Below are 24462 nucleotides of genomic sequence, written 5' to 3'. Positions count from 1 at the left end.
TAGTTCATTCTTATGTTGTACTGTTATACCACTGTCCCAGGTTACGGGGATGGTTGGGATCCCGCTAACATGTTTAACCCCGCCACATTATTTATGTATGTGCCTGTCCCAAGTCAGGAGCCTGTTATTCAGTGGTTGTCGTTTGTTTATGCGTTACATATTTGTTTTTCGTTCATTTTTTTTACACAAATAAGGCCGTTAGTTTTCTCGTTTGAATAGTTTTACATTGTCTTATTGGGGCTTTTTATAGCTGACTATGCGGTATTGACTTTGCTCATTGTTGAATGCCGTACCTTGACCTATAGTTGCTAATGTTCGTGTCATTTTGGTCTTTTGTGGATAGTTGTCTCATTGGTAATCAAACCCCATCTTCTTGTTTATATACAGCCCAAGGGAGACTGGGGTATAGAAATATGGTAACTTGGTCTTCTCCCGACCGACAGTAAAACGCTTGCCGAAGTGGGGCGTCCGTTTGGCTGTGCGGGATGTATCAATTTCGCAGTCACGTCCGGTCAGAAGGGAGACGTTATCTCCGATGCCACACTCTTTGCACGTTAAGAACCCATGCAACAACTCTTTGAGAGGTCCGTAGGTGGCTTGTTGCAAGGCAAAAGTTATGTCCCTATCCAATATACCCTCATTGTCCAGTGGCAGTCCAAATTTCCCCGACCATCATCCCAGATGGCTTCTATTGTATCAACCTACCTATTGTATTTATTGTGAACTTGTTCTTGTCCTGAATATGCATGAAATATTTGCCACTGGACGTTAAGCAACCAACAATCAATCAATCAATCTTGTTTATATATATCTATCAAACGGGGGGGGGGGGGGGGGGGGAAACCACATGCATTTCTGCTCGTTTTTTCCATAAAATTGAATTGGAAAGATCGATCAATACATCTTTGTTGATAAACACTACAATAATTTATCGACCTATGGGTGTTACGGATAGGAAAATACGGACTGTCAAACAGATAAATGCCATATGAAACATGCTAAAAACAATCAAAATGTTCATATAATCCCATTAAGAAGGCTATGTTATTCTTTAATTATCTAAAAATCTATTTTATTGTACACAAACTTTTATATTTCAAAAAATCACCATGACCATAATGCGAAACTAAGCTTCTAACTGTGTATTTCTACCTTATAGTTGTTGGTGTCAACCTTATCTGTGGATCAAAACACTCAAAGTCCGCTTACACCACCAAAGGTACTCTCATCGATTGGGTGTTGTTGACAAAGGTCATCTGGTATGTCCCTTTTTTGGGCAGCTCGATCTTGACTGTCTTGTGGATGACGCAACACTCTTTGTTGCTGTCCAGGACTTCTGCTATAAAAATGGGTCAAGCACCTGTAGCCTTCGATCAGCAGTAAGTTGAGTTCTCTCTTCCGTTGTTCACTAACGTTTGAAATGCGCAGCGGGTATACTTCACTATCATCTTTCTAAATAGATTAAGCGCCAGGATGGAATTGGCTTTCTCAAATTTATCAATATCCTTAAGGCTAACCAGATTGAGCTCTGTGTAACCCTGTCTGTTTGTTTTTGGTCAACCTCGTTATGTTGCAAGGTCAAAGGTATGGCCCACTTGAAACACTCCTCGTCGTTATTTTTAACATTGATTACAGCCTTCTTGGCTTTGATCAACGCCGACTAATTAATATATCCATCGGTCGGTGTTTGTTAATATTGACTTGATGTTTTACAATTGCCAACGATGTCTAGTCTCCGATCTTTTCATCCATCTCCTTGAGTGTTTCAACCAAGTCCGTGCACGTGGTTGAAGTCAAAACCTAGTTTCCCTAGTTTAAAAATCCCACGTTCTCATCATTCATCTTACCTGTTGGGTTAATCTTCACAGTGCAGCATCACATTGAGTTTCTATCCTTTCAATGCACAATCGTCTATAATTTCCATCCTTGATATTCGAGAGACCTCAAGGAAGGTCTGCACCTCTATGTCAATAATGGGGGTCATCTTTCAGTTAGTAAATACATCTTTAAAGACTTTCTTCAGTGGATGTACCTCAATTTTATCCTCAATGGCTTTCCTATCTTCTCTCATCTTTTCCTGTAACATCTCCAGTAGTCGATTTCTCGACATCATTTTAACCCCTCTCAACTCATGCTGTTTGGCGTGGGTGATAATATCCTTCCTCGTATAGGGTTGGGACAACGCTCAAATAATGTTGGTCTTCGTTCCGATTAACTAAACCAACTGATCTTTCCTCATCTGGGAGTACTATCGGAGGTAGTTCATTGTAATAATGCCGCTCAGGGCTTTGACGTTTTCAACAACTACAGACTCTGTAAACCAACTTATTTTCGCGGATACTTTATTTTTGCGTTTTACCCTTTCTTGAACACTTCGCGGCTATTTAATTTCGCGATTATCTGATTAACTAGATACAGTTTATTAAGGAAAGATCAAAGATTGACATAATCGCGACGATTTATATTCGCGTTATTTTCTACTCCCGAAAGTCCCGAAAAAATCGAAAAAAATCGCTCGCGAAAATAAAGTGGTTTACAGTAATTCCAGCTAGTTTTAGCTATTGGATCCATGTCTTTATCCTAACAATCCAAATTAAAATCAATTTAGGTCACCCAAAACCACTATCCACAATTCAATGGTTTTATGACCCGGTTTTTGATCCTTCTATCCTATCGTCCATATAAAAAACAATAAAATTCGTGGTAATCATACCCGGTGCGCTTGGTTTTTTCATCCAATAGCTCATAATTTGCAGAGCTCAATTGGTCTCTCTCTTTGCCAAGACTGTGGTCAGCTGCTTGTTTAATCTCTCACAACCTCAAGTGGGTATAATTGCCCCTTCCAACATGGGGTTGTAATTTTTGTCTACCTATTAACTTAATCTTTGCTTAATATTAGAAAGACTGAGAGATTAGGGGGGTTTCACCATTGCCCTGTGCCCATTGTCCTAAAATTATGGTAGCTTTTAACTAAAATGTGACAATATAAGCCCTCCATATATATCGAATATGACAATTTTCTGGGAAATCCTTCTAATACAACCTTTATATATACAGAGTCTATGATTTAATTAAATTTTATGGACATTGAAAGACCAGGGGGTCTCACACTCATATAAGCGGTCTCAGGTAGGTTTTCACTGTATATTTTGAATATCCAACTGGCACTTTGGGCGCTTCGTAAACATGAAAGACAGGAAGTGTACCTACATTCCTTTTAGTCACGTTTGTACCTACATATTGGCTAAATGACTGCTTAATATAAGCAGATTGAAGGATCAGGGGGCTATCACCATTGCCCTGTGCCCTTTGTCCTAAAATGTTGATAATTTTTAACTGAAAAGTGACAATATCAGCCTTCCATAGATATCGAATATGACAATATTCTGGTGAATCCTTCTAGTACAACCTTTATATATACAGAGTCTATGATTTAATTAAATTTTATGGACATTGAAAGACCAGGGGGTCTCACACTCATTTAAGCGGTCTCAGGTAGGTTTTCACTATATATTTCTCTTTTGGGCATTCCATAAATTTTTCTATTTATATTTCATAATGTTTTTCTAGAGTTAGTGGTTTTTCTTTTTGTTTAAAGAAATATCATGAATAAAGGTAAATCTTTGAAGTTGTTTTAATGACAACAATCTATATTATATAAAGACAAATATGCAACATAGAAAAGGGTTTATATTCGAGGACAACGAGAACTTACAACAGCTTGAAGAGGTCATTTTACGATTTCCTACGTATCTTATCAGTCATCTTAACTATGACAATCATGTTTTTAATGTTATCAAGTATTTCTTTTTTTCTAAGATTTGCAGCTTGCAGCCGGTTGGATATTGAATATCGAATATCGAATAACGAACCGGCTGCTAACTTCACATACATTCATTTATCTCTGAATTATTTTGACTTCAATTGAATAAAGGTTTATATAGAGGTTTGGTAAATTTTCTTCTGACATGTTCCAGACTTTATTTGTATTTCAGGGTACAGTCTCCGGAAATTAACATATGCATGAAATAAAGTAACCAGTTAAAAACATATATGTAAAATTGTAATAGAATTGTTTAAAAAATCCTAAACGTAATATAAGTATTAAAAATCATTGCATTTTACGTGTCATATATATATATCAAAATTTGTTTATTTTAAACAAAAGATATTTGTTACACTTTTTTTTGGGTGTTAATTGTTAAATTGGTTTAGTCACGTTTCTCCAACATTTGATAATTAGACTAAAACAACATAAGTAATTAGGGGGTCCTCGTAAGGACTGGCATCTTGATATTTACCTGTAATTTACCGATATCAGCTCTTAAGTAAGATATTGTAAAAAGAGATATTATTAGAAGGTTTGATTAAAACATGAACAAACAATATTTTTTTTTTACATAATTGGTTTTTCATATCTTTTTGGTCGACTGTTACGTAATTATTTGTATCCGTATTGAACTGAGACTACAATTACAAATATATCAAGTTATTGAACAAAACATTTCAATGAATAAACAAGGAAAAATCAAATCAAACTGAAAATTCCATAAAAAAATATCAAGAAGTAATCTCAAAATTATTCTTTAATGAATTTTATTGAAAATAACATGAACAATCGAAATAATCACTGACAGTACCTCATTTTAGACATGTATTTCTTGATAAATTCTGATGAAATTTTGTAGATGTTCAAATCTAAAACGATGTGCAACAACAAAGTTGTATTTACGTAGAAAGTCCCGAAAGCTGTTGTCTTCTAGTGCGAAGAACCATGATATATCTACCTAAGCAGATAGAAGAGTCAGTAGTATATCATATCCGTCCACTTTTCACGAAAAAGGGAGAATACAAATTGGGTACATCACGTCGTGAACTATAATGTGTTTAACTGTGGGATAGTTTTTTATTGGCAATCACACCACATCTCCTTATTTTCATATTGGTGAATTGTGAGCTACAAGTATTCTCGATTTATCACTTAAGCTTTGGACAATTAATGCAAGTTGACCCGGGTATAGTTCCAGAGTATGTCTCTTGGTATAGTGATTCCTATTTTCATAAGAATAAAGGTTTCAAAGCAGACCCTGCAAACTATAGAGGTGTTACATTAAACTTTTGTAAACTCTTGAAAATTATGAAATACTTTAACTAATTGTATCAAATGTATTTGTGTTAAGTCTGTCCTGTCTCGCTAATTATGATCTTATGTTTGAAATTATAAAAAAGAATTATCCTCTAGTATACCTGTATGTGTCTGAGGTTATGAATAAAATCTTGAATCTTGAAATCTTGATACTTTTATATTAGCTTAATAATTCAAGTTATTATAAATTCTTAATAGCTCTCAGTGTATAAAATGGTTTATTATTCAAGACCGCAACATTGTTATCAATAATACATTACAATGGAAAATAGAGATACAAAATATGAAAACAAAGTAAAATAAAAAATGTACATCACTATGCTAGATTATATCGACGTTTAAATCTTGGGTGGCTACTTGAAAAAAATATGAAAAATCAATCATTGTAAAAAAAAGAATTTTATTTTGTGTATGTTTTAATATATTATATCTTTTAGAAAATACCGCTTTTAAACAATATTTTAGTTAAAAACAGATGAATTATAGGTAAATATCAAGATGCCAGTCTTTAAGAGGACCCCCGAATCCCTAATGTTGTTTTAGTTTAATTATCAAATGTTGGAGAAACGTGACCACACCTCTTCCATTGATACATTTTTAAACATCTTATCTTTTATCATATAAATTGCCCTTCAGGTTGCACTTTGTAAATATAGCAGTTTCTCAAACCACGCCTCTTTTGGGGAGATTTAGAATATTCATAGAAAATTAATTTTGTTTACATACTGGTTTCCAGTTCTGATCTGTATGTTGCATCTAATAGAGACATAACTTTGGAAAGTTACGAGAAAATATACATGTGAATATTGTTTATATTGAAATCTATGGTAACCTTACAGTCGACAGGTAGGGACAGTTAAGAAATTTAAACTCTTAGAAGTTCGGGGCATTTAAAATATTAAACGTTGAAAATATGCCACACAGCCCTATATTTTGACCTTTGAAAACAATAGTAGTGCATATGAACTTTCCATTCTAGGATATGTTTTTTTAGCTCACCTGACCTGAAAGGTCAAGTGAGCTTTTCTCATCACTTGGCGTCCGGCGTCCGTCGTTCGTAAACTTTAAAAAAAATCGCCATGGCTAAAATTAGAACACAGGTGTAAAATGTATATTTTGGCTTATATCTTTAAAACCAAAGCATTTACAGCAAATCTGACATGTGGCAGAATTGTTGATCAGGTTAAGATCTATCTGCCCTGAAATTTTCAGACGTCTCCGACAACCTGTTGTTGGGTTGCTGCCCCTGAATTGGTAATTTTAAGGAAATTTTGCAGTTTTTGGTTATTATCTTGAATACTATTATAGATAGAGATAAACTGTAAACAGCAATAATGTTCATCAAAAAAAGACCTACTAAGAAGTCAACATGATCAAAATTGTTAGTCAGCCCCTTAAGGAGTTATTGCCCTTTATAGTCAATTTTAACAATTTTTCATCATTTTTTGTAACTTGTACAATAATCTTCTTCTCTGAAACTACTGAACACTCTGAAACTTGGCCACAATCATAATTGTGGTATATAGTTTAAAAAATGTGTCCGATGACCCCACCTACCAAACAAAATGGCCGACATGGCTAAAATTAGAACATAGTGGTAAAATGCAGTTTTTGTTTTATATCTTTGAAACTTAGACATTTAGAGCAAATCTTTCAAGAAAATAAGATCTATCCCCTCACAAATTTTCAGATGAATCCTACCACCCGTTGTTGGGTTGCTGCCCTAAAATTGGTTATTTTAAGTAAATTCTGAAGTTTTTGGTTATTATCTTGAATACTAATATTTAAAGATAGAGAAAACTGTAAACTGCAATAATGTTCAGCAAAGTAAGATCTACAAATAGGTCAACATAACCAAAATTGTCAGAGAACCCCTTAAGGAGTTATTGTCCTTTATAGTCAATATTGAACAACTTTGCGTAATTTTTGTAACTTGTACAAACGTCTTCTTTTCTAAAGCTATGGGCCAAATTTTACCAAACTTGACCAAAATCATTACTAGGGTATCTATTTGAAAAAATTGTCAAATGACCCAACCTACCATTCAAGAGGCCGACATCAGTAAATACAGTAACAGGTGAGCGACACAGGCTCTTGAGAGCCTCTAGTTTTAAAAACTTCATAGTAAAAGTAGTACAGTTTTAGCCGTAAAGGGAGTTCCTATGGGAAATTGCAACGTCAATATTTACAGAGATGCAACCTGTATACACAATTGGTAATTGCAATAAAAATAGACCTTAATTGGTTTCCTACCTGCAATTTCAAGGTGACAATAATCACAATATTAACAAAGGATTAATATAATTCATAAGTTAAAGAAAAGTATAACTTAAATATAAGTCAATATCATATATATACATCTTTAAATTGTGAATATATGTACAATACCTTTTAATTAGGCTAATGATGACTTTCAATACTGTAACAGTTTATTTTTACTGAAGTAAATGAATCAATTAAGCTGAAGTTATAACATGCTTAAAGTAAACCAAACTATTTTAACAAGTTAAATATCTAATGAATATGAACAAAAAGGTTCATTTAAGACATGACATATTGACCATTAACACAATGTTAGATTTTTTCCCATTGTAATCAGAATGTAATCAAAAAGTAAACAGGATTACAAGGTATTTTGAAAAGTAACTGATTATATTAAATTACATGTAATCAGATGTTTGGCTGATTAACGATTACAATGATTACTTGAAGAATTGTAATCAATTACAGCTGATAAATGATTACAATTACAATTACCCCAAGTCTGACAAGTGGTAAAGTTAATACTCTAAAACGTTTAACAATTTAATAAATAACAATATATGCCAAAGATAAATCCAAATAATTAAAACAAATGCACTATAGAATTTAAAGTCACTGCTCTTATGAATTGTCTAATCACTTTGATGAATTGTCAGCTTGAATTGTTCGAAATGCACTTTTAGAAGAAATTGTCCAAATAGTAATATTCCTAAGATAAAACTGGATCTAGGGTTACAGGTCTTGATCCGACGAGTTGTTAGTCTCTCTTTTCTTGTCGGGTTGTTGGCATTTCAATGTGTCAGATGATTGGTAGGCAATCTTTAGTGTCTGATAGTTAAAATCACCAAAACTGGAACAGACGGTACTCTGCAGGATCACTCCAACTCCTTCAAGCTTCTAACTGTTATAACAGTTCCCTACCTTAACTGTGACTGTGACTTAGTTGTTGTATAATGAAGTTTGAGTCTGTTCCAGCTGTTGGGTCTGAAACCACATCCTCGTTAGCTAATGAATATCCTGAGTTGCCGTGCCGGTTGGATACTGCAGAGCGAACTGTTTGGTTACATTTGTGAAGCTGACGTCTTTTCTCCTACTTGGTTTGTAGGTACTCTGTGCATGTAACTCACTTACTGTCGTTTCCTGATGGTCATCTAAGTGACTATGATGTTTCTGTCCCTACATGCTGATTCTCTGCTGATTCTCTCCTGATTCTCTGGTGACTCTCTATTGACTTTTACCCTACTGCTCTTTCAAAATTTCTGCGAACTATTTATAATAAAAACTGAAAAGAACTCAAGGTGAGACGTATATTTCAAATTAATCCGAGTAATAATGATTTTATATACAAAGTGCCAAATGAAAAACATGACCAGTTAAATTAAGATCAAATGCAATTAAAGGATTAAACTCTAATTATCACACGACATCTGTCTGCATTATTTACAAGTTTTACAATTACTATGGAAAAGAGAAATACTCAAAGACATGAAAAATAAACTTAATTCCTTAATAAAGCAAACTTTTGATAATAAACAAATAATTCTAAAATTATCTTACATACAGAAAAATAGATATGAAATACTGAAAAATACTATAAATTATGTTTAATGCACTTGGACGGAAAATGCACCCATGACATATATCAATAAGGTCATCTCTAAAATTTATCTACATCTGACTGGCATTGAAACCCGTGCCAAAGTGGGGTGTTCATTTGGCTATGTGGGATAAATACATTTATAGCCTGACCAGTCAGAATGGTGACATTAATTCCGATGTTTCTTGTAGAGAGAATTCAAAGCCCTCTGCACATTAACTTGGAAGGTAAAATGTCTTGTTATTTATTGTCGTCCTGAACATGCATGACATATTTACCACTGAATGTTAAGCAAACAACAATCAATCAGTTTAAGACATTCAACATAAAATTAAATCATGTCAGTTTGTGAAACTTCCATTTTTCTGTCAAACACAGGCTAGACATTTCAGTATATGCAATCTTTTAAGTTGTTCTGTCCCTAACCTAGACCACTATACATAGTTTCTGTCAGACACAGGCCTGACAATAAGAAAACTTTTGCTGATCCTTCAAGAAATTTGGTGGATCTTCATTTTTTGGAAATTATTACCTAATTTATAAGAACAGATGTTTGGGTGGAATAACTTACCAAAATTTTATTCTATAACTGTATATTGCTTATTTTATACTTTAACTAAATAAACAGTTTTTCTTCAGGCCACAATTAAAAATATTTTGGTTTGCCCAAACCCTACCCAAGGTATAGACAGTGGGTAGGTAGGTAGGCATTTTTTTTTTAATTTTAAAAAAAATTACGTATCGCATGTTTATTAGTCTTCATGCCTATCTGATTAAAAAAAAACTTCTTCAAATCAGGACAATAAAAGAATTTGAGTAGGCAGCTTTTTTCTGGGTATATAGGGTTTGGCAAACAAACCTATTCTTTTTTATGGCCTAATTTGCCAAAATGTAGATTTATCAAGTTGTTTTTTTTTGGTAGAAAATATATTCGAGGACTTTATCAATTCAGAGTGTGAAGGTGAATATCAAACCCCGAGTAAAAAACGTAATCGAAGTTCAAGTTCCACTCCTTGCTCAAGCGAGAAACAAGTAACCAAGATGCCCAAACCATACTAACTAATTATTTACAATATATATAGTACATGATTTTTTTTATTGTAGTCGAAATCTAAATTGCTATAATGCATCTGTTTAATTCAACTTTGTCAACAATATTTAAAAGCAATGCTTTTTTTAAACAGCTTGTAAAAATTCTTTGTTTATTTTTATTGACACATAAACACGTGGACTATGTCCTGAATTGTGACCCTATAAGCATTGCAGAATTGACAAATATTTTAAAGAGTTGTTGTAACTTAAGTGTGTTCACCAACATACACTATGAAATTACCAATACATTATCAGATAGTAAAATATACAATATGTTTAATTATTATGTTGACCAACGAAAACAAGTTTCTCTGATTATTTGTAGTTACCAATGTGAGTTTCGGCCTAGATCACAAATTCATAAAATGAATGAAGGTGTTTATTTAATAAAATTTAAAAGGCAGTTACGGGTGTATGCTCATCCCAGCGAACTGTGACGATGTCATAAGTATGCACGAGCAAAATGATACGTTTGTTATTGTGTGAAACTTTCTATATATTGTGTGTAAATTCTTGTTACATATCTGTAGCACTTATGATTATGAACAAAACAAAGCCTTATTTTACCATAACTTTGTATTATGTCAATTTCAATTGCTAGTTTAAATGTCAATGGTATGGTAGATAACAAAAAACGAAATGCCGTTTTTACTGGTGTAACTTAAGTGTGTTCACCAACGTACACTATGAAATTACCAATACATTATCAGATAGTAAAATATACAATATGTTTAATTATTATGTTGACCAACGAAAACAAGTTTCTCTGATTATTTGTAGTTACCAATGTGAGTTTCGGCCTAGATCACAAATTCATAAAATGAATGAAGGTGTTTATTTAATAAAATTTAAAAGGCAGTTACGGGTGTATGCTCATCCCAGCGAACTGTGACGATGTCATAAGTATGCACGAGCAAAATGATACGTTTGTTATTGTGTGAAACTTTCTATATATTGTGTGTAAATTCTTGTTACATATCTGTAGCACTTATGATTATGAACAAAACAAAGCCTTATTTTACCATAACTTTGTATTATGTCAATTTCAATTGCTAGTTTAAATGTCAATGGTATGGTAGATAACAAAAAACGAAATGCCGTTTTTACTGGTGTAAAAAGAAAAATATTGACGTAATATGCTTGCAAGAAACACATAGCTCTAGTGAGGTCGAAACGAAATGGAAAAAGGAATGGAAGGGGGACAGTTTTTGGAATCATGGATCAAGTAATTCGAAAGGGGTAGCAATTCTTTTTTCAGAAAAATTTAAATTTGAAATTTCTAAAAACGGCCAAGATAATAATGGTAGAACAATTTCTGTACATGTTTAAACACCAGGGAATAACGGGGTTTTTATTTACAATATTTATGCTCCCCATTTGGCTGGTGACAGAAAATTGTTTTTTGAAAAACAAATTCTCATTGATAACGGTAATAGAAATATTGTTCTTGGGGATTTTAACTGTGCTCTTATAAAAAACTTAGATCGAAAACCAGTGCCTTTTCGAGAAGACATTGGATCGCTGGAATTAAAAACATTTGTCGAGCATAACGAATTAATAGACGTGTGGAGAAAACGATTTCCTAAAGACAAAAAATATACTTTTTGTCGAGGTAACTCAAGGTCACGAATTGATTACATCTTTATAAGTAGTGAGCTTCAATATAAATCGCAACAGGCAAAAATAGTTTATTTTCCGTTCAGTGACCACGACGGTGTATTTATGAAATTAAAAACAAATGAACCAGAACGTGGTCCCGGAACGTGGAAAATGAACTCATCAGTTATTCAATCGTACTTATTTAGAAATACTTTCGAAAGCTTTTGGGAAAACTGGAAATTAAAAAAAAAAAAGTTCGCAAATAGTCTTGAATGGTGGAAGGAAACTAAGATAAAAATCAAAAGTCTTACTATAGAAGTGGCAAAGCAATTAAACGTTACAGAAAAACAAATACGGGAGTGGGGAAAAAAATTGGATAAAATTACGGGATCCGATCTTACAAATAATGAAAACGAATTAAATGATTTAAAAGTTAGAATAAAAGACCATTATGACAAAAACGCTGAGGCAGTCAGAATTAGGTCGAAGGTTAATTGGTACGAGAAAGGCGAAAAATCTACCGGGTACTTCTTTAATCTAGAAAAAAAGAGGGGCGCGGAAAAATTATGGTCTAGAATAAAAGGTGCAGACGGAAAGTATAAAGATGATATAGAATCTATTTTAGAAGAACAAGTATCTGTCTACAAAAAAATATTTACGTCCGAGGGGTGGGATGGGGAGGCGGCAGAATATATCTTACATAATATAGATCATAAACTAACCGAAGAAAATAAAAAAATGTGTGAAATGGAAATAACTTTGGATGAAATAAGTAAGGCCATTACAATCTTGAAACCTGATAAATCCCCTGGGGAAGACGGAATTGTAAATGAATTTTACAAAATATATTGGTATTTGATAAAGGAAGACTTCGTGGCGGTTATTAAGGATATCTTTGACAACAATTTGCTCTGTGAATCTCAATATAGAGGTATGATTACGCTTATGTTTAAATCTGGGGGGAGAGAAGACATACAAAATTGGCGTCCTATAACGCTCTTGAACACGGACTATAAAATTATTTCCAAAGTTCTCGCGGAAAGATTAAAAAATGTATTACCGCAAATAATTGATTTCGATCAAAAAGGGTTTGTCAAAGGGCGCAACATTTTTCAAGGCAATAGATTACTACAAGATGTTATAGATTTTTGTGAATTAGAAGATGAGGAGGGTGCAATATTATTTTTAGATCAACAAAAAGCATTTGATAGGGCGGAATGGGAATGGATCGATTTTTGCTTATTAAAATTTGGGTTTGGGGAAAAATTCCGGAGTTGGGTAAAAATGCTTTTCATTAACGCCAAGACGTGTATTCATACGAATGGGTTTACTTCTAGATTCGTAGGCATAACCCGTTCAATTCGTCAAGGATGCCCAATAGCCCCGATGTTATATATCCTGCAAGCAGAACCACTTGCAGCTTCAATTAGAAACAATCCTTATATAGAAGGAATGAAACTTCCTACTAGAACGGGGGACTATATTGAAACAAAGCTAAATATGTTTGCTGACGATACTCAACTCTTTAATAAAAGTGAGGAGTCTATCGAAGAAACATTTAAAACTTTAAAACTGTACGAAAATGCTTCTGGGGTTAAAATGAACATGGATAAGACTGTTGGCATGTATTTTGGCAAGTGGCGAAATAAAAAACCAAAATTTAACAAAATTAAATGGTCTAAGCATCCTGTGAAAGCATTAGGGGTACAACATGGATACGGGATAGACTTAGATCAAATTTGGTTAGAAAATATAAATAAGATAAAAAGATGTATGGAAGTTTGGAAATCAAGAGATCTCACATTTACGGGAAAAGTTTTAATTATTAAATCCTTTGTACTGTCCGTCATTGGATACGAAATTGAAATGAGAGGTATCCCGGAGATATACGAAAAACAAATAAATAATATTATATGGTCCTTTATATGGGATTGGAAAACAAACCAAATCGCTAGAACAGTGTGCTGTTTACCGAAAGAAAAAGGGGGGATAGGAATGATAAACTTAAGGGACTTTATTAAATCAAAACAGGTGAAAAGTATGTACAGTATTGTCAACTCAAAAACACAAAAATGGAATGCAATAGGAAAATACTGGTTAACGTCACTAGACGAAAAATATGATAGAGATTTTTTTATATGTTCTTGTTCGGACACTACTTGTTTTAGGCAAATACAAATGTCCAAATATTATAAAGAACTTTTAATTTCCTGGTCTGACTTACAGAAAATCCAAACATCGGTCACGAAAGAGGACCTTTTAGAAGAAAATATATTCGGCAATTTTAAATTTAAGTTCAAGGGACATGCATTATATTATGCAAATTTTGCCTCCAGTGGAATAAAAAAAAAAAAAGATATATGGGACTTAAACAATAAATCCTTAAAAACTTCTTTTGATATTTTTAACCGTCTTAAAGATAAAAGGAATTGGATTGCACAATATAGCCGCATTAAATCTTCGTTAACACATCAACAAATTGACGTTTTAAAAACAGTCTCTAGCATGCAAAGTCACTCTGATAGACATATAAAAATAATAATTTCTTGTCAATTTATAAAAAATGGAGTTGTCGTTGATGCACAAAAAATGATGCCTTAAAGATATTAGATACTTCTATGAGAATAAAACAGCTCCAAAAAGCCAGTTTAAGTGGAATTTACATTTTGGGAATGAACTACCATGGGAATACATTTGGGAAACCTTGAATAAGAATTTAGCTAACAGGAAAACTAAACAACTTCAATGGAAGTTACTACATAATATAATTTACACTGAAGAAAAATTACAAAAAATGAATCGCTCAAACGGGAAGTGTCACTTTTGCAATGATAAAGAATCACTTTTTCATCTTTTTATTTATTGTAAACTGGTGGAAGACGTTTGGCGGGAAATTTTTGAGAAAATATGGGAATTTTGTTCACAATTAAATATTGAAAAATTACAAAAATCGGAAACAAGTATAATATTTGGGGTCATTAATGCAGATGCATCTTATACCCAAATTTTAGATACGGTACTTCTTATCACGAAATGGGTTATCTGGAAAACTAGAAATATCGCAAAATATCAAAATAAAGGTATAAGTAAAGCGTTGATTTTAAATATGATAAAACAAGAAATGAAATTTTTGCTCAATTATTTTAAACCGAACACGAAAAACGAAGCCTTTTCTATTATGTGTGACATTTTTTGTATATAAATATACATTTTGTGTGGTCAGGTCAGTGCAATGACCTCTTTGATACTGATTGAATAATAATATGTATACTGCTCTCAACTCCCTACATGTAATTTCTATTGTGTATGTAATTCAGGTTTATCATCTAATTGTAACAAGACATGTTGTATCAACAGGTTCATTTTATAAACAAATATTTACTCACCATATCTTTGAAAAAAAACCTTTTTGGAAATCAAATATCATTAAATAATCCAATTTTTTTTATGAATGAACTACTGTAACACATCCCCTTAACAAATCGCATGTGGTAATTGATCACATGACCAGAATTTAAATGTAATTGAAATTAACATAACAAAAGACCTGATGTACGGTAACTTTGAAACTGCTTAATAAATACAGGTAGCTTTTGTAAGAAATAAATAAAGATACAAAACATATTTTTTTTTAAATAAATTATATATGGTGAGAGGTAAAGCTTATATAGATCGATAATGATTGCAGGTACATGTACATTTGTACAATGACAGATAATATTTTTAAAGGTTGATGTTAATAATTTATAGTGGGAGTTTTTTGTTCTCATTTGCTTTTCCCCGACAAATGAGACTGTAACAATTGGGGCCCCCTTAGTTGCTCCCCTGGGCAACTGAGGGTTGATGTAACAGGCGATTGTTAATCAAATATGTTTTATATTAAAAAAGAAAAAAAAGTTTGTTTTTTTTTAAATTTTAATAGAAAGTATGAAGTATGGGTCACAGGCTGTTTTTCAAGCTTCAGGTTGTACAAAATTGTCAGATTTTCTATAGATTTTACAAACAGTGAAAACTAATTTTGAATGATAGAATGAAAGAAAGTAAACTAAATGATAGAATTTTCAGAAAATAAAATGAAAAATTTGGTTGGCAGAACTTGTTTTCTTGCTACCAAACAAAATATGTAAATGTACAACACGTTCTAATTTAATAGTTGGTTTATCTGAGTAGTCACCCCTTGTATAATTAGAATAAAATTGAATCATACAAACAATAAATTCTTATATGTGGAAATAGATCTAATTATAAGATAAAAACACATTTTTAGGTGAAAAATCTTACAAATGAATTACAATCCTATTTCAAAGTTGCATATTTCAATTAAGATGTAGACCAATTGTTTTCTACTATTTTACAATCTTAAGATCTTAAGCAGAAGACACCCTTAGACAAAATATCAGAAAGAACGAAAAAAAGCCAAATATTTTATTTTCTATTGATAGGAAACTATGAAGAAACTGAAATTTATGCAAGACTATTAAAAAAATACGAGGAAAAACTTCAGGAAAAAGGAACAATAAAAGAACCAGTAGCATCCCATATTGCCATTAAGGACAACACACCAGCAACAAGTTTTGATGAATCAAAACAATTAGGGACAGTATATCGGCAGCCTAAAATAATGACACCTCTAGTAACCAATGAATCTCAAGTTGGACCTCCAGTAACCTCGCAGCAACAACACCTATCATTTGAACGGGCAAAAAAGGATATTGAAACCATGCTTAAATCTAATGTAGATTTACATGACAAAGAAGAGTACGCCACACTATTGTTGTGGGATTTCGCAGGAGATGAAGAATTTTACCACACACATCAAACCTTTTTATCCCCAGATGCAATTTATCTTGTTGTTACAAAACTCAATGAGGCTGGTGACAAAGAAGCACAAGGTAACATTTCATATAGATAAGATAAGTGAGAATTGAAATCTTTAATATTTCATTTTATTTTTACTTAGCTTAAGATGCAAATAGATGTCAAGCACTATATATACTCACTTTCTCTCCAAGTAACATGAGTACAGAAGAAAATTCATTAGATTTCCAAATATGCATTTCTTCAACAACGAATGTATCTTGGGTGATGCTTGATGACCAAAATTTGAAAATCCAAAACCTAATACTAACATTAACATGATTAAAGAGCTAATTATAGCTTTTGTTTGAAAAACAAATGTATCAGTCGCAAATCTGTCATATTTATATGATACTGGTCAGTGATTCTTTATCTTCCATAAGGTAGCTATATATATAGACAAGTTGGACTATCCAAATCCTGTACACAAATGACTTATGGTTTAAATTTTCGTCTGGCATGACTACTGACATGACAAGAATGCCAGGTTTAATGGTTACCTAAGCTAAATTAGGTTTTGCCTTATCTAGATCTGTTATCATTGATGGTTCTCCTAAATGCCTAGTTGTTGGTCCCATACTGACGAAGTCGAACGGGACTTTAGGTTTGCACTCTGTCTGTCTGTCTTTCCGTCCGTCCGTTCGTCTGGCCGACCAACCGTGCTTGAAGATATTGATTTTATATTTGGTATATATTTTTATCATGACAAGTTACAGATCAAGTTCAATGTTTTTCCGTTCTGATGATTTTGTCCATTCACTCAAATATTCAGTTTTCCGCTTCTTTTTTTCTTACTGAAAATATTAAGTTGATAATTGGTATATAGTGTTATCATGATCAGGTCAACTGTGAATTTTGTTCCGATCTGATTTTTTTGTGCAGAGTTATGGTCCTTGGACTTACAAAATTCACCCAACAATCAATTTTAACCCTTTTTTTTGGGTCATGCTTGAAGATATCGATTTGATAATTGCTATGTAGTTTCATAATGACAAGTTACCAATCATCAAGTACTAATTTTGTTCCGGTCTCATGATTTTGTGCAGAGTTATTGTCCTTAGACTTGGAAAATTCACCAAATTGATCAGTTTCCATATCTTTTTTCATCATGCCTGAAGATATTAACTTGATATTTGTAATATAGTTTACACCATGACAAGTTATAGATCAAGTATAGCATTTTGTTCCAATATAATAAAATTTAACAGGTAGAGGACTATGTACTGCCATACAATACTCTCAGCATTCTTGTTTATTTTTGGAATATGAACAACCCAGGTAAACATTATCCCACGCAGATTATCTGAATTGATTAATTCACAATAAAATTTGCAGATATTTCAATAACTAAATATTAAACATATTCTAAACTGAGTTCTGATTTGTCATAGGTCAAGGTCATAACAGTTGTTACATATGAAAAGACAGAAATTAAGGAACATTTTGGTTTTGGGATGTCATCTTTTGAACCTTGAACGGCCTAGCCACAATCATATGTTTATTGTGTGTTTCACATGTGGTAAAAAATGAGTGTCACCTCAGGAAAAAAACTCTTTTAATATTTTGGTGCAAAAACGGTTTAAATTATGAAAAATAGCCATCATTAGGCTAAAAATGAAAGCATTTATGTAATAACATGCAGTTTTTGGAAGACATTTTTTTTTTGTTAAATAAATTGTGTTTAAAAGCTGTCTAATTTTCTTTAATGGTTTCCTTCAAGACATGGTCACCAGTTTCAGAATTTTGGTCATTGACAAAGACAACAAAATATGTTTAGAATTATTGAACATCGAATATTTCAATTGGAAAAAAAATGACAAGAACATGTTTAACTCACAGTTATTTCAAACAACAGTAGCTTTCTTTGATCATTAATCTTATCTGATCAAACTATATCTAAACCAATCTATAAATAACAAAACTTCCAAAGAATTCCTTTCTTTTGGTGTATAGAACAATAAAATTACTTGTTAATGCATATTCGTACAATAAACAATTAAACTTAGCAATACAATTTATATGTGTTGTCTATGGACAAGGCATTGTATTGATATTTGATTAAATTCATTATCAAAACATAATTTTGACCTAGTTGAAATGTTTTCTCATTTTATCTTTTTTATCTATCAAATGATGCTGAACTTCTACATTGTTCTAGAAAAATGGAACAAATACATTGTGTTTATGTCTGCGAATTTTGGAAAATATAAAAATGTACACATAATTCTTAACATATCTCAATAATTTATTGATTAGGTGAACTTGAAGACACATTCTTTTATCTGAAATCCATAAATCTGACTGTTAAAACAATTAAACTATTATTATAACTCAATTTTGACATAGTTGAATGTGTTCTCTTGAAAAAATGACAAAGATTTTATCTATTAAATCAGACTGAACTCGAGGAAATTGGAAACAAATACATTACGGACAAGACAATTTCAGTTGAAAAAACAATTTGTTAGAATTAATTGTGACTATATTTATGTTGAAAATAATGAGCTTTAATGTGTACACATAACTTTCATCACATATAAATAAGATCTAAGTTCAAAAGCAAACAAATAATTGAATGTAATACTTGTTATGTGCAAGTGTCTTGTCCGTAGACAGTTCCTCATCTGCTGGTAATACTGAAATGCAAGAGATAAAGTCAAAGGGAAAGAAATACTTTTTCTTCATTTGATTTAGTTAATCTTTTAAGGTATGCAACAACTGGAATAAACATATTGAAGTAAAATAAGTTATGTTTTTTATACTCCCGCTTTAAAAAGGGGGGTATACTGTTTTACTTTTGTCTGTCCTTCCGTCAGTCAGTCCGTCCGTCCCATGAATATTTTTCGTCGCATTTTTCTCAGGAACTACAATACAAGGATTTCTGAAATTTGGTTTCAGGGTTTGTCTAAGTCAGCTGTACCGTGTGATGCGTTTTCATATTGATCACTTGACAACTTCCTGTTTACCGAACACTTGTATGATTTTACACATGATAGCCAAGTTGAAAATGTTCGTCACATTTTTCTCAGGAACTACAATACAAGAATTTCTGAAATTTGGTTTCAGGATTTATATAAGTCAGCTATACCGTGTGATGCGTTTTCAGATTCATCACTCGACAACTTCCTGTTTACCGAACACTTGCATATTTTTACACTATTGATATTATCCACTTGCGGCGGGGGTATCATCAGTGAGCTGTAGCTCGCAGTTTCACTTGTTAAAACTGATTATAATTTGCCACTTTTTAAAATCCACTCCTGTAAAGTAATTTTACAAAAAAAATGAACACTTAAATTACCAGTTATTAATTAAGAATAAGATATTTATAAGTTTAAACAACACATAGGAACAATTTAGACCCATAAAGACAAGCAATATTGATATCAAGCCATGTATACGGACAAGACATGTGTCTACGGACAAGGCATTCTGACATTTTTCAAATTTTTCCTCTATTAAAAGATGGCAGAAAAAAATGTTAGGAGTGTTTTCATATCTACAAAAGTGTAGGAACTTAGCAATGCAACATCAATGTTATTAAACGTTCAGTTTACAAGGAAATGTATGTCTACGGACAAGACATTTTTTAACTTTATTTGTATATCCAACTTTGATGGCATATATTTCCACCTAGGGTACTGCAATATTGATACATGAGGTAGTTTTTCGATAACTTATATACTAGAAGAGAAAAAAAACACATAATAGCATAAATTTGATTTATTTTGCTCTTTTTATCACTTCACTGAGCAAGGTAAAAACAAAAGAACAAAATTGCATAACACATGCATAGTATTCCTCTTTTTATCACAACTTTGTAACCACTGAAGATTTTTCGTTGCAACAACCAACAAAAGAAATGTGAATAAATTGTCTATAACAGTGAACCAATAATGGAGGTGAAATTAAGTGCACTTATTAACTATCAATTGATAAAAACAGTGTAATTTTAAGTGTATCTTCTTTAGAAGCCTATAAAAAACACCTAATATTAAATGCACATCTGATTGTGGCTAAGCCGCAAGTCTACCTGTTACCAAACTCGGTTCGTAAATGCCAAAATTGGGTTAAAAAGTCCACAGAAGATTGATAGTCTGAAGTTTTGAAAAAATTTATCCTTCCAGATGTTATCTTTTGAACATTACGCATAACTTTAACCAAACCTGGTTTAGAATGCCAGATGTGATTGAAAAGACACATTTTTGTTTTCTTTGGTTCTGTTAGTTAAAGGTCGAGGGCATCTTGCAGCTATTTTTTGGAATTTTTTTGTTCTCGAATGTTATTTTTTAACTGTATGTCAAAAAAAGAGAAATTATCAAAGATAAATAAAAAAAACTAGAAACGACCAAAAGACGAACAAATGTATACAGAATACAACATAGAAAACCAAATACTGAAAAGTATATATGGTTTGGATCTTAAATATAAAGCAGTTAGAGCAAAACTGATAAAAAAATCAAGGTCTTCTTTCTCTGAAAATTTTTGGGAAAATGGACAATTTGTTAATTTTGAAGTCATGACCCCCAAACTGTCCGTTATTAGGATTTTGGATTTTTTTTTTAAATCTGAAATAAGATAGAAAATGTCATAAATAAAGTAATGGAAATTGGCAATCAACTCTTTTTAAAAGATTTTGTTCTTAATTACGATTTCGACCTAATCTTGTGATTTTTTTTTAAATTGACTTCAAACTTAGAACACAAAAAGGGTTTAAGTGCAGGCAGCAAGATGAGATAAAAAAAAATTTAGATAAACTTGATGGAAATTGTCACATGACTACCTGTAGGAAAAATTACTGTCCCATGACAATTCGTAACTCATGGGTTGGGTTGGATTTGGGGGGGGGGTTGTAGGTTATGAGTTCGAACCACGCTCGTGCGGGAGCACTCGACTCCAATCTTAATTGACTAGGATTGTCAGTATTCCTATTGAGGGTTGTGGTTTTCTCCGGGCACTCAGGCTTCCTCAACCCATAAAAACTGGCCACCACGAAATAGCCCAAAAAGTGGCGTTTAAAAGTGGTGTTAAAATATCAACTACCAAACAATCAATCCTTGTAGGAATAATTACTGTCACATGACAATTTGTATTCGTTTTTAGATATTTTCCTGAAAACTCTTATAGTTAAGAAAAAATAACGAAATGATCAGAAAGAAAAGATTAACTAATAAGCAAACCTAAGCCATTGCAGTAAAAGAGTAAATGGCATAGTTTTGCTTTATGTGTGATTAAGCTTCTAAGGGGTCTCTTGTTAGCTCACCTAGCTCATTTCATGAAATTGGCAGGTATAATTCATTTAGTTTAAATGACAAAAACATGTCTCCTTTCAAACTACAGGGATACATGTTTTGAAACTTTATGAAATATATGATTGGGAGACCCTCTACAACTGGACCTCGTTATACACATTTTTTGCCTTTGTGTTTACTATACCATATTGTAGAGCAATTTTGATTCAATCATTTTTATACGACCGCAAAATCATTTTCGGCCGTACATTGGTATCACGTCATCGTTGTCCAAAGACGTTTGGTCTTCGCACAATAACTTAAGTATAAGTTAATAGAAATCTATGAAATTTAAACACAAGGTTAATGACCACAAAAGGAAGGTTGGGATTGATTTTGGGGGTTATGGTCCCAACAGTTTAGGAATTAGGGGCCAAAAAGGGGCCCAAATAAAAACATTTTTCAAGTTTCCAGACAATCACTTGCGGAATGGTGTATGGATCTCTCTGAAATTATACTACAAGTTTCCATACCACAAAGGGATGGTAAAAATAGGCTTTGTTGGGTTATGGCTCAAACCGTTTAAGAATTAGGAGCAATTAGGAAAACAAGGGTGTCCTGATTAATGGACAATACCTCAGTACAAGATATAATTTAAAAGCAGTGTAAGGGAAGTAATTCAAACACAACATTTTGAATATATTTTAATGGGTAATTATGGTTGCAAACCATATCTGTAGGGAAATATTTTGTTTTCGAAAAGTCGGGGGGAGGGGGCTGGGGAGGGAGATTAAAAAAAATGGGGGGATGGGGACAAAAAATTAAAAGGAAAATTTCTTCAAATATTTTTTGGCAACATTTTTTTGGGGGAGGAGGGTCAATTTGCAACAGTATCATATATTGCACTAAAAATCAAATCACAGCACCAATTAAAGTTCTTTGACTACAGTTATTATGTGTCAGAAACCTATTATGTGTCAAATATCTAATTACAATCCAAATTCAGACCTGTTTCAAGTGCGAATATTGTGTCCATTTTTGCCCAAACTGTTTAGGGTTGGACCTCTGCGATCGTATGCAGTTGCACTCGGCGAAGCAATTTATAATAGAAGTTATTGGATATTGACTTTTTTGTAGTTATGTGACAATAACACCTTATGAACGCAACTCCTCTTAGTTCAGCACGAAAGTAAAAATGTGTGAAATTTAGCAGATTCCTTATTGGATTTCTTGCACATAAATGATATTTTTTTACAAATTTTCATAATTTTGCAGATAATCTTCCAAAAGATTAAACTGTTAAGAGTAAAACAAGATCATTCATACAAATTCTACACTATAATTAATTGATTGATTGGTGTTAAAACACCACTTTGAACACTATTAGCTATTTTGTGGTGGTCAGTTTTTAAAGCAATTGTTTTCATGCCATGGCGCATAGCCATTTTTATGACATCAGATCGATCAAGTGTCGGAAAGTTGAAATCATCAATTCAATGGTTAATTAAAATAGAAGCAATAGATCTAGAGATCATGGATTGAAGTGTTAATAATTGTTCAGTAATAAACACTCCTCAAGGGGATAATTTATTTCCACAAATATATGTGCCTCCCCACAGATGCCGGGGAAACAGGTTGTCACCCTTGGAAATGTATTTCTATAACATTGTAAAAACGACTTTCTGCTATATAAGTCTTTTATTGATATTAAGTTATAACATCATTACTTCTCAGTAAATAAGACTCCTTTCCGGTTTCACTCTTTTACATGTGGATGAGAAATATAAGTCACAAACACATTAACTAGGCAGCAATAGCTTTTACAGCCTTTAAGGCTTTGATTAGTAAGTTTGTTTTAGGTTGCTATATCAAGCTATAGCAATATACTTTCCTAAGGCATCAGCCTCAAACTGGAAATAGCCAGACTAACTTACTTCCGGTGTTCTTCTCCTAGATATTGTAGTACTAGTGTTTGAATACTAATTCTTGGAAGATGTTTTTGAAATTTTGAGATACTACTTTTTAGCTCAACCGGCCCGAAGGGCCAATTAAGCTTTTCTCATCATTTGGCGTCCGTCGTCATTAACTTTTACAAAAATCTTCCCTTTTGAAACTACTGAGACAAATTTTACTAAACTTGGCCATAATCATCATTAAGGTATCTAGTTTTAAAAATGAGTCTGTTGACCCTGCCTGCCAAGCAACATGGCAGACATGGTTAAAACTAGAATATAGGGGTAACATGCAGTTTTGGGTTAAAATTTCTGAAACTAAAGCATTAAGAGCAAATCTGACATCAGGTAAAAATGTTCATCAGGTTTAGATATATATGCCCTGAAATTTTTAGACGAATCAGACATTTTGTTGTTTGCTGCCCCTGAATTATTAATTTTAAGTAAATTTTGCAGTTTTTGGTTACTTAGTATTTAATAATTGGTGTCTTAAAGATGTTAAATATTATTATAGTATCTAATATTATTACATATTATTAATTCAATCAGAGACTTATTTGCATAATATGAGAAAGACTACTTTTTGAACTCCTTTCTTTTGAGGAAATAGGCAGAGATATACATGAAAATGGGTTCAAAAGGAAGTTTTGCCTAAAAACATCTTTTCGACATGATATATGTTTCCAACGGACGACTTAACATTTATTCATTCTTGTCTCGTAAATA

The sequence above is a fragment of the Mytilus trossulus genome, unplaced genomic scaffold, assembly GCF_036588685.1.
Source record: "Mytilus trossulus isolate FHL-02 unplaced genomic scaffold, PNRI_Mtr1.1.1.hap1 h1tg000262l__unscaffolded, whole genome shotgun sequence".
NCBI lineage: Eukaryota > Metazoa > Mollusca > Bivalvia > Mytilida > Mytilidae > Mytilus > Mytilus trossulus.
Note: the sequence above shows the minus strand (reverse complement) of the source record.